The sequence below is a fragment of the Stenella coeruleoalba genome (genome assembly GCF_951394435.1).
Source record: "Stenella coeruleoalba genome assembly, chromosome: 4".
NCBI lineage: Eukaryota > Metazoa > Chordata > Mammalia > Artiodactyla > Delphinidae > Stenella > Stenella coeruleoalba.
Genome location: NC_137149.1, coordinates 70,170,792 through 70,183,831, shown reverse-complemented (window position 1 = coordinate 70,183,831; position 13,040 = coordinate 70,170,792). Strand labels below are relative to the sequence as shown.

Here is a 13,040-nt window from a genome sequence, read left to right as displayed (position 1 = left end):
CAATAATTGAAAGGTCTTAGAATATATATGTGAGTGTGTTTATACATATAAACATATAAACACACACATATATTTTTTTCTTTTACCAATGATGGATGTGAGATTTGGGGGAAATATAGGAATGATGGAAATAAAAGAAAAAGGATTTATAAAATTCTAGAATAAAAAATTGAGTAAATGTCACTTCCCAGGATTCCACAGAGCAAACTTGAAATAATTTTACAGTAATGAGCCATCCAATTATGGGAGAGCAACTGGTAGCCCATTTTTGCTATCCCAGTTTGAAGAATTACGTAAATACCAGCATCTTTAGCCCATTTTTCCCATGTAAAGTCCCACATCTTTGGAAAATTGAGTAACTGATGACATAATAAGGGAGTTTTAAACTTTGCCAGAGTGGAAAAATTATATTTGCCAAGATCAATTAAATTATACTTTATTTTCACCACTTCCTTATTGTGTTTAAATGAAAGGGGATATGACTGTGATCAGAGATAGATTAAAAGCTTTTTGAAGGAGCTTTGCTTTCCTCTCACCAGACACAAGGTTATTTCTTTTTCTTTTTTTTTGCATCTCACTCTATTTCTTTTTATTTATTATATATTTTTAACATCTTTATTGGACTATAATTGCTTTACAATGGTGTGTTAGTTTCTGCTTTATAACAAAGTGGATCAGCTATACATATACATACGTCCCCATATCTCCTCCCTCTTGCGTCTCTCTCCCACCCTCCCTATCTCACCCCTCTAGGTGGTCACAAAGCACCAAGCTGATCTCCCTGTGCTATGTGGCTGCTTCCCACTAGCTATCTATTTTACATTTGGTAGTGTATATGTGTCCATGCCACTCTCTCACTTCGTCCCAGCTTACCCTTCCCCCTCCCTGTGTCCCCCTCCTCAAGTCCATTCTCTACGTCTGCATCTTTATTCCTGTCCTGCCCCTAGGTTCTTCAGAACCATTTTTTTTTTTTTAGATTCCATATATATATGTTAGTATATGGTATTTGTTTTTCTCTTTCTGACTTACTTCAATCTGTATGACAGACTCTAGGTCCATCCACCTCACTACAAATAACTCAATTTCGTTTCTTTTTATGGCTGAGTAATATTCCATTGTATATATGTGCCACATCTTCTTTATCCATTCATCTGTCGATGGACACTTAGGTTGCTTCCATGTCCTGGCTATTGTAAATAGAGCTGCAATGAACATTGTGGTACATGACTCTTTTTGAATTATGGTTTTCTCAGGGTATATGCCCAGTAGTGGGATTGCTGGGTCATATGGTAGTTCTATTTTTAGTTTTTTAAGGAACCTCCATACTGTTCTCCATAGTGGCTGTATCAATTTACATTCCCAACAAGGTTATTTCTTAATAAGAAAACTTGATTATGTAATGACAGATAACTTCACTGAGAGTTCTGAAGGAGCGTCGGAACTACAAAGATTTTATAACCAGAAAATTCTTTTGACAAAAGCCACCTTGTTCTGTTGAAGATGGAATGGATCATGTTTAAAATATTCTACTTTATATTTCTTCTACTTTTTTGAATATCGGACTTAAATTCTTTATTGTGGTAAAATGCACGACATAAAACTCACCATTTTAACCATTTTCAAGTGTACAATTCAGTGGCATTTAGTATATTCATAATGTTGTGCGACCATCACCATTTTCTGATTTAGTTCACTAAGTATAATGTTTTCATGCATCCATGTATCAGTACTTTATTTCTGCTTATGGCTGAATAATATTCCATTGTGTGGATACACCATATTTTTAAATCTGTTCATCCATTGATGAATTCCTCCATTTTAGTGGTCTCTACCTTTGGCTACTGTGTGCATATTGGATTTTGAAAAAAATCTCTTTGCTCCATTTCCTTAACATAGTGGAAAAATGTCATTGCAATATCTTAGGTATTTAAAATCTAAGATAGACGTAGATTTTTTAAAGATAACTTTATTTCATAGGAGGGCTAGGAAAATTTGAGAGAGCAGTATGGTTGGAAAACCATAACTGTTATTTGACTGAGTTAATGGGTAAGAAGTGATTCACCTTCAAAGTAAATGAGAACAAACGGTAACCTTAGTGTTTTTGTATTTCTGGCTTGCCTGCACGTTTACTCTTCAGTTTACGTGGGTGGCTCGTGAATTGACAGAGATCTGGAGAACCAGGCTAGGGCAGGAACACAGAAAATGGGCAAGACGAGGCCAAATTCCTGCTGTGGCAATGGGATGCTTAGGAAGCTGCTGTCACCACTGTCCCTGGAGACCAGTTGCTGTGCTGCAGACTCACAGTTCTGCCGCTGGTGCTTCAAATTAACTCTAAGTAACCCTGCACCTTTGAGTCATTTCTTCCACATTCGAAGTCCCTAATAGGAGTGTCTCTTTGGCCATGGCTAGACATTGACCTACACTCCAGCTGCCAGAGGGAGGGGAGAGGGATGAGTTGTCCTCTTTTAGCTTCTGGAGTGGAGTGTCCACTCCATGGGCCTGCCTTGATACTGTCAAACATACTCTGCATCCAAAACTTGAAGTTTTAAAAACAACCCCAACTAATTCTATTCAGTATCTTCCTCCTTGTTTTTTTGAGCATCAGCTTGTGGGTCTTATACAGGAGTAGGCGCTGTGTGGAGGATGCACAGGTGAATAACATCATCAAAGAGCTTATCATGTGGTGGGGAAGACATACTATCTTGATACTATAATATAAATTCATTAAATCATTCAGTAAACATTTAAGAGAAAAGCACTGTCACATAGTATCCAAAACGAACATACCTTAACTCCAAATAGATCACTCAGCTACTTCAGGGGGTATATTTTGTAGCTAGTTTGTTTAAAATGAAGATCTACACCAAATTACATGTTTTTGCAGGGATTCTACTGAGATGCTTTCACGATAGAAGCAGTTGATTAAAAACACCTGCACTTAGAGTTTTTCCGACCTAAATCATGCTTTCCATGTCTAACAGCAGAAATGCTAGGCTATCAACTAAGTGCTTGTCCAAATGAGAGGATTCAGAGTTCTTTTCTGAATCTGAAAACATTTTACCCCCATCTGCAGGTATCTCTAGAGTTCACCCCAGCTGGAAATATGATGACTATTTGATTAGACAAGGGTATAAATCAAGCCCCTAAATTCTCATGACAGTATATTGACTTTGCTACCTGCGTGTCCAGTATCAGAAACATATGGGCATTTATTTAATCAACAGTACAAATCAGAATTTAGACTGCCCTCTAATACTTGCCAAATGTTCAGTTGAGACATCTGGTATCTGAGGAAGTTGGTCTAAGGGAATGTGATTCTCTGTGTCTCTTGGCCTCCTAAGCTATAAAAGTTAGATCATCTGGAAATAGGCTGTACTATTTTGGCAAAACTTCCTTTGTAGAGTTAGTTGCAATTTTATTTTATGCCCTAATCTTTTAGAGTTTGTCAACAGAAGAAACATCCTTCCAAAGAATGTTTCTGTGTCTTGGGCAAAACCGCAAAGATGGTATCTATTATATTACCTAATAGTCCCTGATATAAGGATTTACATTGTAATTTTTCCTAACATGTACTCCCAGGACAAAGTTTCTAACTTCACATTTCATTTGTCATGTAAGAACTATTTAATCCAGGACGGTTTCCTTATTGATTGACTTCCATGATGCTCGGAGACAGATTCAGTCCTCTGTAGTAGTCAGTCTAGCCCAGATTGCTGGTCCTGTACGTGTAAACCATGGAAAGGAAGTTCAGAACCTTGTAGTTGTTTTATTAAAAATTAAGATATAATTCAGATACCATAAAATTCACTGTTTAAAAGTGTACAATTCAGTTGTTTTTAGTATGGTCACAAAATAGTTGTAATCATCATCACTGTCTAATTCCAGAACATTTTCATCACTCAAAAAAGAAACCCCATGCTCATTAGCAGTCACTCTCCATTCCTCCTTCCCTTCAGCCCTTAAAATGTACTAATTGACTTTCTGTCTCTATAGATTTGCCTATTGTGCACATTTCACATATAGAATCATGCAAACTATTTTTTGTCTGACTTCTTTCACTTAGTAAAATGTTTTTAAGTTTCATCCATGTTGTACTATGTATCAGTACGCCATTCCTGTTTACGGCTGAATAATATTCTCTTGGGTAGATAGAGCCACATTTTGATTATCCATTCATCATTTGATGGCCATTTTGGTTGTTTCCACTTTTGAGCTCTTATGCATAATGCTGCTATGAACATTCATGTACAAGTTTTTGTGTGAACATATGTTTTCATTTCTCTTGGGTGTATACTTAAGACTAGAATTACTGGGTCAAGTGGTAACTCTATGTTTAACTTTTTGAATGACTGCCAAAGTGTTTTCCAAAGAGGCCACACCACTTTATACTCTACCAGCAATGCATGAGAGTTCCAGTTTCTCCATCTCCTCACCAACACTTGTTCTTGTTCATATTTTTGATGGTCTGCATTCATTGTATTCAAAAATGATATTGTTCATTTTTTGATCTGGGTGACGAAGAGAGGGAATAGAGAGAGAGAAGATAAGGAGATCAAGGACTGAGCCCTAACATTAAGGGGATCAGAGAAGAGAAGCAGCAAGCCAAAGGAGATGAAAAAGAACAACTAGTGCAGTAGGAGTATGTGGTATCCTGAAAGACAATTGAAGAAAGCATATAAAGGAAGAAGTGAGGGTCAGTTCTATCAAATGCTGCTGAGAAGTAAAATGAGGACTGAAAATGACTATTGGTTTCAGCAACGTGCATGTCATTGATGTGAGCAGTTTCAGTAGAGTGAGGGGGCAAACACCTAAGAGATAGTAGGAAGAGAGAAAAGACAGTAAGTGTAGAACTCTTTGGGGAAATTTTGCCAAAAAGAGAAGCAAAGAAGGATGAGCAGTGACTGGTGAAGGAAATAGGGTTAGGAGATCTTTGGTCCCTCCATTTCCCTAAAAGCTCTCACTATCCCATGACTGAATTTCTAATAGAGCCCTACCGGCTGTAATACAAACATCATGTTCGATTGCTATAGACTGAGTGTTCATGTCCCCCCCAAATTCATATGTGAAATCCTAACCCCCAGTGTGAAGGTATTAAGCAGCGGGGCCTTTAAGAGGTGATTGGGACGTGAGAATGGAGCCCTCAAGAATGGGATTAGTAACTTATACAAGAGACTGCACAGAGTTTCCTCTCACCTTTCATCATGTGATGACATAGCAAGAAGATGGCTGTCTGTGACTGAGGAAATGGGCCTTCACCAGACACCAAATCTACTATTACCTTGACCTTGGACTTCCAGCCTCTGGAACTATGGGAGATAAATCCCTGTTGTTTATAAGCCACCCAGTCTATGGCAATTTGTTATAGAGGCCTGAAAGGACTAAGGCAGAAATAAATCATTTTCTGTCAAAGGTCTTTTTTCATTTGACATTTTTTTTAACCAAATAAGTTTCCCAACTGGCAGACGTGCCGTAAACTAGCTCGTCTTTCTTCAACTTCATATCCTTGTACGTGCTCCTCTGCTCTTTCTGTACTGTCTGGTCTTTTATCTGTGCTCTGTAGACACATTCCTTCCTGCTTCTGCCTCTGTGTCCATAGATGCATTGTTTTTACATTCCGTATCCAAATTCTTCAGGGCCTCACTCAAGGCTCATGACTTCTGCGAAGACTTTCTCATCTCCTTGACCTCTTTTGCCCCTGAATTTCCTGTGGTACTTAAAAATCAGTACTACACGATATCCCTCTTAATTCTACAGCTGTATATCATTTGTATATATTTTTTGATTCTTCATTTATTTCCCAGAATAGGTTACAGAGAATAATAATGGCCAACCTTGGGCTTCCCTGGTGGCGCAGTGGTTGAGAGTCCGCCTGCCGATGCAGGGGACGCGGGTTCGTGCCCCGGTCCGGGAAGATCCCACATGCCGTGGAGCGGCTGGGCCCGTGAGCCGTGGCCGCTGAGCCTGCGCGTCCGGAGCCTGTGCTCTGCAACGGGAGAGGCCACAACAGTGAGAGGCCCGCGTACTGAAAAAAAAATAATAATAAAAAAATAATAATGGCCAACCTTAATTATGTGCCAGGCTGTTCTGAGTACTTGATAAGTATTATCTCAGTTTATCCACATTGTAATCCTATAAGACAAGTAGTATTGTTATTTCTATTTTATGTACGAGGAAACTGAGGATTAGAGAGGCCAAGGAACTTTGCTACTTGCAGAAAAATACAGAGCTAGGATGTAAGTCCGAGCAAGTGGAAGAGATCTCTTGGGTACTAGGAGTAGATCCCCTATGGCACCCAGTTCTTCAGTAAAAATGCCATGACTGATGTGGCCAACCAGCTTCTTAAACGTAAACCCCATTTAGTATTGCTTTATGTAGGTGTTTTGTGGTAGATCTTAACATCACCTTGTGATCTTATTGTAGGATTTTTAAGTGGATAGCAGTGAGGAGGTGGTGGTGGTGGAAATTCATCATGCACGACCAGGATCTAAGTGTTTTTCACTTTTTTTTTTTTTGCGGTACGCGGGCCTCGCACTGTTGTGGCCTCTCCCGTTGCGGAGCACAGGCTCCGGACGCGCAGGCTCAGTGGCCATGGCTCACGGGCCCAGCCGCTCCGTGGCATGTGGGATCTTCCCGGACCGGGGCACGAACCCGTGTCCCCTGCATCGGCAGGCAGACTCTCAAGCACTGTGCCACCAGGGAAGCCCTGTTTTTCACTTTTTGAAAAGACATATAGTAATAAGTACATGCTTGTCTTATTCTAAGTAGACGTCAGCTGAGGCAAATCCACGAAGTGTTGTTTTCTTTCACATGCAGCTTCGTAGTTTCTCTGGCAGACATGTGGTTTGGGCATGAGAAATTAATTTCTTAACACATTCCCAAGAAGCTGCTAGTTAAATGAGTGCCTGGATGAGAAGAAAATCATAAAGTCCAATGTGTGAGTGTAGAATTCTCTGGTACATGCTGTTCGGAGGTAAGGAAGAAGAAGAATTTTCCTGAAAAAGTGCTACATCCTAAAGGAAGAGGAAATATTTTTTAAGGTCTTCCATGAGACCACTAGGTATGAGGCTTTCATAAGCAAGAGGAAGGTGAGTCTACCAGTTGTCCTAAGAGCATTTCCACATGATCACTATCAGCAAGCTCTGCGAAGAATTCGGATTATTTGTTAGCAAACTGAATCTCAAACTGTGTCAGTTGGGTTAATGAATAACTTATGAAAGTAAATGGAAACTTCTCAGTGGTGTAGGGAAATTCACCGTTATTAACTGGAATAAAACTATGCTAGATCCTGGATTAAGCACATTTTTTTTTACTCTCTTCCCTTCCATTTTGTGATAAAAATGTTCACCATTAAAAAATAGATTCACATCAGGATTTATAAAATCAAAGATGGTTGCCATGAGTTCTCCAGAATTGTCAAAACACACCTTTCCACCAAAAATATCAGGGCTAATTGTGAGCAAGAAGGTCTTGGAATGGGGAAGAATCAATCTCTGTGAAGTCTTTGGGGGCATCAGATTCTCTGGTCATCATAGTTCATTGCCATTGGCAGGAATATGAATGGGTCCTAGGTAAGTAAGAGCATGATTTACAACTTGAGAATCCACCAGAAATTAACCAGAAAGACCTGTGTTATTTCTGTTAGAAGTCCTTATATGGCAGCATCCCCCTTTCGGAACTACACCAGAGACTCCTGGTGATGACTTAACTTCTTCATGTTTTCTTTGAAACCTACTGCAATTTGGCTTGCTTTTTACCCCCAAGACAGGACTGATAGTAATGATATTATCTAAATGCCAACTCCACTGGTCTTTTCATTTTATTTTTACAGTTTGGAATCAAAATCCAATTTCTTACTCTGGCCTGTAAAGCATAATCCGGCCCCTGCCTCACTCTCTGACCCCATCTCCTAGCACTCTCCACTTGTCCACTAAATGTTACACACGTTGACCTTATTGCTGATATTCCAGTGCTGCAAACTCATTCGCATCTCGGGAGCTTTGGCTTCACAGTTCCTCTTGTTTGGAAGGCTGATCTCTAGACCTTAACAGGATCACCTCCATCTCATCATTCGTGTCTGTAAGCTTGTATGTCAACTATTTACAAAGGTCTTCCTTGACAACCCTAGTTGGAGCAGCTTCCGCACTCACCAAGGTACTCTCTATTTGCTTACTCTGTCTTCTTCAAAGCATTTATTGGTATCAGAAATTATTTTTTCACATGTTTGGAATTTGTTCCTCTCACTGAAACTCCTTTAGGGAGGGACTCCATCTGATATAACACCAGTGTGTTGTCTCCATTTCCATTCCAGCTTATTAACCTTATTAATCATCAGTTTTAACCCTTGCCCATCTGACTGTGTCATTTGTTTAAATTCTGCCAAGGTGATATTCCTTTGGCAATGAGTAAACTGAGTTCACTGAACACTCACTGATTAACCCATTGTGTCATTCATGAACATAAGTCTAATATCTACCCAATCTTGTACTCTTCCTACATCTTCCAGAAGTAACAAAAGAACATGTAGATCTTGACTCTGAGGCATAGTAATCTTTTGAACTAAAAAATTTCAAGTAAAGTCACTTGTAGCAGACATTTATTGTGTTGCCTCTCTGTCTCCCTCCTTTTCCTTTGGGACCTGCATCCCTTCATTTTGGGACTTGCTTCACTTCCCATTCTATCCTTGGGATCCCAAAGGGGGATGCCATCTTTGTACATGACCCACTTTTCTTGGCCTCAGTGATTGGTAGAGGGGTAGGTAATACCTCACCCAAGCTGGACTAATCAAAGGACCTCACTCCTGGGCTACAGTGACTGGTTTTGTGATACTTAAAGTTTTTCAATAAGATTTGTTTTAAGTGGACTGGGGAGAGAAGACGTCTTTCCTTTTTGGTCACAAAGATGAAGGATTTGAGTTTAGAGCTGCAGACAGCCTGTCCTCTAGCTTGTGGAAAAGTCACTTGGAGGTCATTAAAGCCACCTCCCACCTCGTCCTCCTCCCTCCCACTGAAGGAAGTGGAGATGAGAGATGGAGAGTCGTGAAGGTGCTTGGTCCCCAGGCACCAGCCATCCTGAAGACCATCCACATCCCTTTAGTGATTGATTACATTTCTACTTTTTGATATTCAGATATTCGGGCACTATTTTAGGTACTAAAATGCTGATTTTTGTTGTTGGTGGTGGTGTAATACTGTTAACTGAATATTTTTTAAAGCCCTGAAGTTTGAATTATTTTATTTTGTAATGTACCCAGAGAGTCATATTCTGCCTCAAAAGTTTGAATTGAATAAATGTGCACTTTCTCTATGACTATAATATCAAGATGAGGAAGAAAAGAGCAATTGACGAAGCAAAGCTTCTATAAGAAAACTAAATGCTACCTTGGTTCCAAGACTTTCTGAACTAGTGGAATAAAAAATGGCATATTGTAATTGAAACTGGTAATCTTTAGTTTTACACTGATGAACTAAAAGAAGGTAAAGACAAACAGGAAACATTTTCTAAACAACTAAATAAGTTTCTTTCAAGACAATGTTGTCTCTGTCTCTTAAAAATTAAAAAAAACATGTCCCCAAAGTGTTCCTCCAAGTTATCAAAAAAGAAAAGGGATCTTTTTTTGAAGATAAAATAGCCAGAAGGAAATACTTGGACTACTGTAGATTCTGAAAGAGGTATATACTTACTGCTCAAAAATATACTTACAACCTAACACCATTTATTGAGTTTGTTTTACAATATAAGATTGAAATCTTGTAAATGATCAAATGACATTTTAATTTTATGATTGATTAATTTTTTTATATCTTTAATGAAATGTTTATTTTAAATAGTGCTTTACTAGTTTTATTTTCTAATTTATATGAGAATGAGAATATATATTTAATAGCTATAGTCTTCAATTTATTGTATGTTAGAAATGGATTATGTCATTGATTTTTTTATGAAATATGAATAGTCTATAATTTAATTTTATAATCTATAGCTTCTCTTTTCTTTGAGATAGTTTTTGTCACTTGTACCTGTAAATCATGGCCTAATACAGTTATTATACTCTACCTTTGAGGTAGATAAATGGATAAAATTATATATTTTCAGTTAAGATTACAATAAAAAATATTTTTAAATACTTATTTTACTGGAAAAATAAGCTCAGACTTTATGCTTTTCTTTGAAACATTTCTATTGACGGGAGTTTTGCTGTATAAAGTGTAAGCTGAGCTATCTAACCAGACAAACGATTCTATGGTCATGTTCACTTGTGTTTGTTTGCAACCTATGATGCCTTTCTGTCAATATTTCTAGGTCTTCCTTCTACCTGGCAAAACCATTTAACTAGCTTTTAATATTAACATGTCTAAACTATAGGAACCAAACAGAGACAATAACATGACAGGGTTTAAGATAAGATTTTTGAAATCAGATACGAAATGTTTAACAGAAAGGTTCCAGGTTCTGAGGAGGATATTTAGAATTGCAAGTAATTTATCCACTACACAAGGCATTTGTATTTCAAGACTAACCATCGGTACTGAGGTTGAGGACTCATGACTTTCCCAAGCAATAGATGCCATAGAATAAGACCTGGTCCTTCCACTGGAATGTGTGGCATGTCTAGGTAAGTCCTGCACTACTGTCTTGCTGACAAAAGTAAAGAAGCCCTTTGCTTTGTGGGATTTGTGCTGCCTTTCATTTTTTAGGTAAGCAGCCCCTACGTAATTATAATACAAGCATGGAATGCCTCGTTACTCAACACCAAGTGACCTGAGAGTGAGACAAGAATAAGCCAAGTTGTCTAGAGATCTGATTGTTCACCTAAGCCTTAAAATATAGACTGCCTTTCAAAATCTCAGGATGTTTCAGAATTCTAGATATGTTCTGTTTTCTCATTTCAGTGGGTATGGGGGAATTATACATTTTTTATATGTGTCTTACGGCCACACATTTCAGGAAGCAGATTGGAGCGAAATTCTCTTGCTTCTTTGTGCAGTACTGCTTTTAGACCCAGAGCAGAGGGGCCTTGCCCTGGACCCCAGAACTCAACCAGCGGTGACTTTGCCCCGAGGGGACTTTAGGAAATGTCTGAAGACCTTTTTGATTGTCAGTCCAGGAGTGGTGTGGTGATACTAGTATTTTGTGTGTGGGAGCCAGGGGTGATGCTGAACACCCTACAGTGCCCAGGACAGCCCCGCATAGCAAATAATTATCTGGCATAAAATGTCAGTAGTGCCAAAGGCGAGAACCCCTGACTTAGAGGGACCACTCTGGTCTTTCTTCTTAGCTGTGCCTCACCTCATGGGGCAAAGAGTCTGCCCACCAGAGGTATGCCCACCTGGAGCCCGGTGAACTGTTTTCAAAGTGTGGTCCCAGACCACAGCATCTGTATCACCTGGCATCTTGTTAGATAGGCAAACTGGGGGCCCCATCTCAGACTTATCAAACCTGGAAATCTGGGTATGGGGCCAACAATCTTTGTTGTAACTGGTCCTCCAGTTGATTCTAATGAATGCTAAAGTTTGAAAACCACTGTTCCAAGGAGTCCAAGAATTCTATATTTGAACCTAAAAGATATATTGATCAAGATGGGAAGATAGAATATGTTTTCTTTAACAGCTTGTTAACTTGATTTATAATATCTAAATATGTAGACATATAGTATATGGGCCTCCATTTATACTCTTGCTCTGGGCTCCTCAAATGTTTGGGATTGGGTCTATGTCTTAGTTTTCTCGCACTGTCAGAAGAGGGCACTGGAGTAGATTGTTGCTTAAATTTCCTTCTCTGTATATGATTTCATAGCTGCTCTAGAAGCCTTTGGGTCTGACTGCATTCCCTGCTCAGACTCCCTTAGGATACAGTGATACTTTGATACTTCATCACTAGCAAGATGCTTTTTTGCTCTTTTGCTCTCTACCCAACAGGATTGGTCTCTTGATATAATATGGAAAAAGATAAGTCAATGCATCACCAACTGTTAAACAAAATTTGAGCAGTTAAGTTCCAGATATGTTTTAATAGCATGACTTACATTATGTACGTAGTTACAAAAATTAAAAAGTATAGACAAACCTACTCTTGATAAGTTTGTAAATTGACATTACTCTTTGAAGGGGAAATTCATAAAAAATTTACATTTTGATTCAATAATTTTATTTCTAGGAATTCATCCTCAAGTCACATGTGTGCATGTAAGCAAAGGTGAATGGTCAAGAGTATTAACAGCTGCTTTTTTGTTATAGCCAGAAATTGGAAACAGCCTCAATAGTGGATTGGTAAAGTAAATGTACATCCATATAATGGAACACTTTGCAGCTATGGAAAGAACACGGTGTGTCCCCTTAATAGAGGAGGGCTGCATAGTGTTCATAGTGTTAGAAGTGGTGCTCTGATGTCAGACCAAAGGGACTCAATACCAGAGCTGTGTGACCTCGGGAAAATTACTTATTCTCGCGTTGCCTCAATTTTTTCATCTCCAAAATGGGGAATAATAATAAAGCATACTTCACAAAGTTGTTGAGAGGATTAAATAATATAAAACAAATTACTAATCTCTTAGTGCTTGCCCTACAGAAAACAGTTATTAGTTAATAATATCATTGTTATTATTATTATCTAGCTATTATTATGCAAAAACTTCCAAGATAAATCATTAAACGAAAGCATCATCAACACCACCCAGAACAACGTGTATAGACTAAAAAAAGAGGGGTGTACGTACAAGGACTACAGAAAAAGCTTGGCAGGAATACTCAAATGCTATTTACAGTGATGGTTTTTATACATCTTGGATGGGAAGGACATTTTTTCATTTATAATGTTTGGGTTTTTTCCATGTATAAGTATTACTTTCATGATTTTAAAAATTATTTAAAAAAAAAATAAAAGTTGAAACCACACAGATGCTCAGATTCTGTATAATGGCAGAAGCCGACATATGGATTCGCTGATATTTTTTTAATGGGCCATAAGATGACATTTCTAGGGCTGAAAGATTTATTTTTGTGCATGAGAAGCATGCTAGGGTTTAAGAATTTCATGGGAAACTA

At 38.4% G+C, this 13,040-nt stretch overlaps 1 protein-coding gene across 1 annotated transcript in view; it reads left to right on the top strand.

The window, feature by feature from the left end:
* The window catches only part of CORIN (corin, serine peptidase), a 260,935-nt gene that overhangs the window by 205,510 nt on the left and 42,385 nt on the right, over positions 1 to 13,040 (top strand).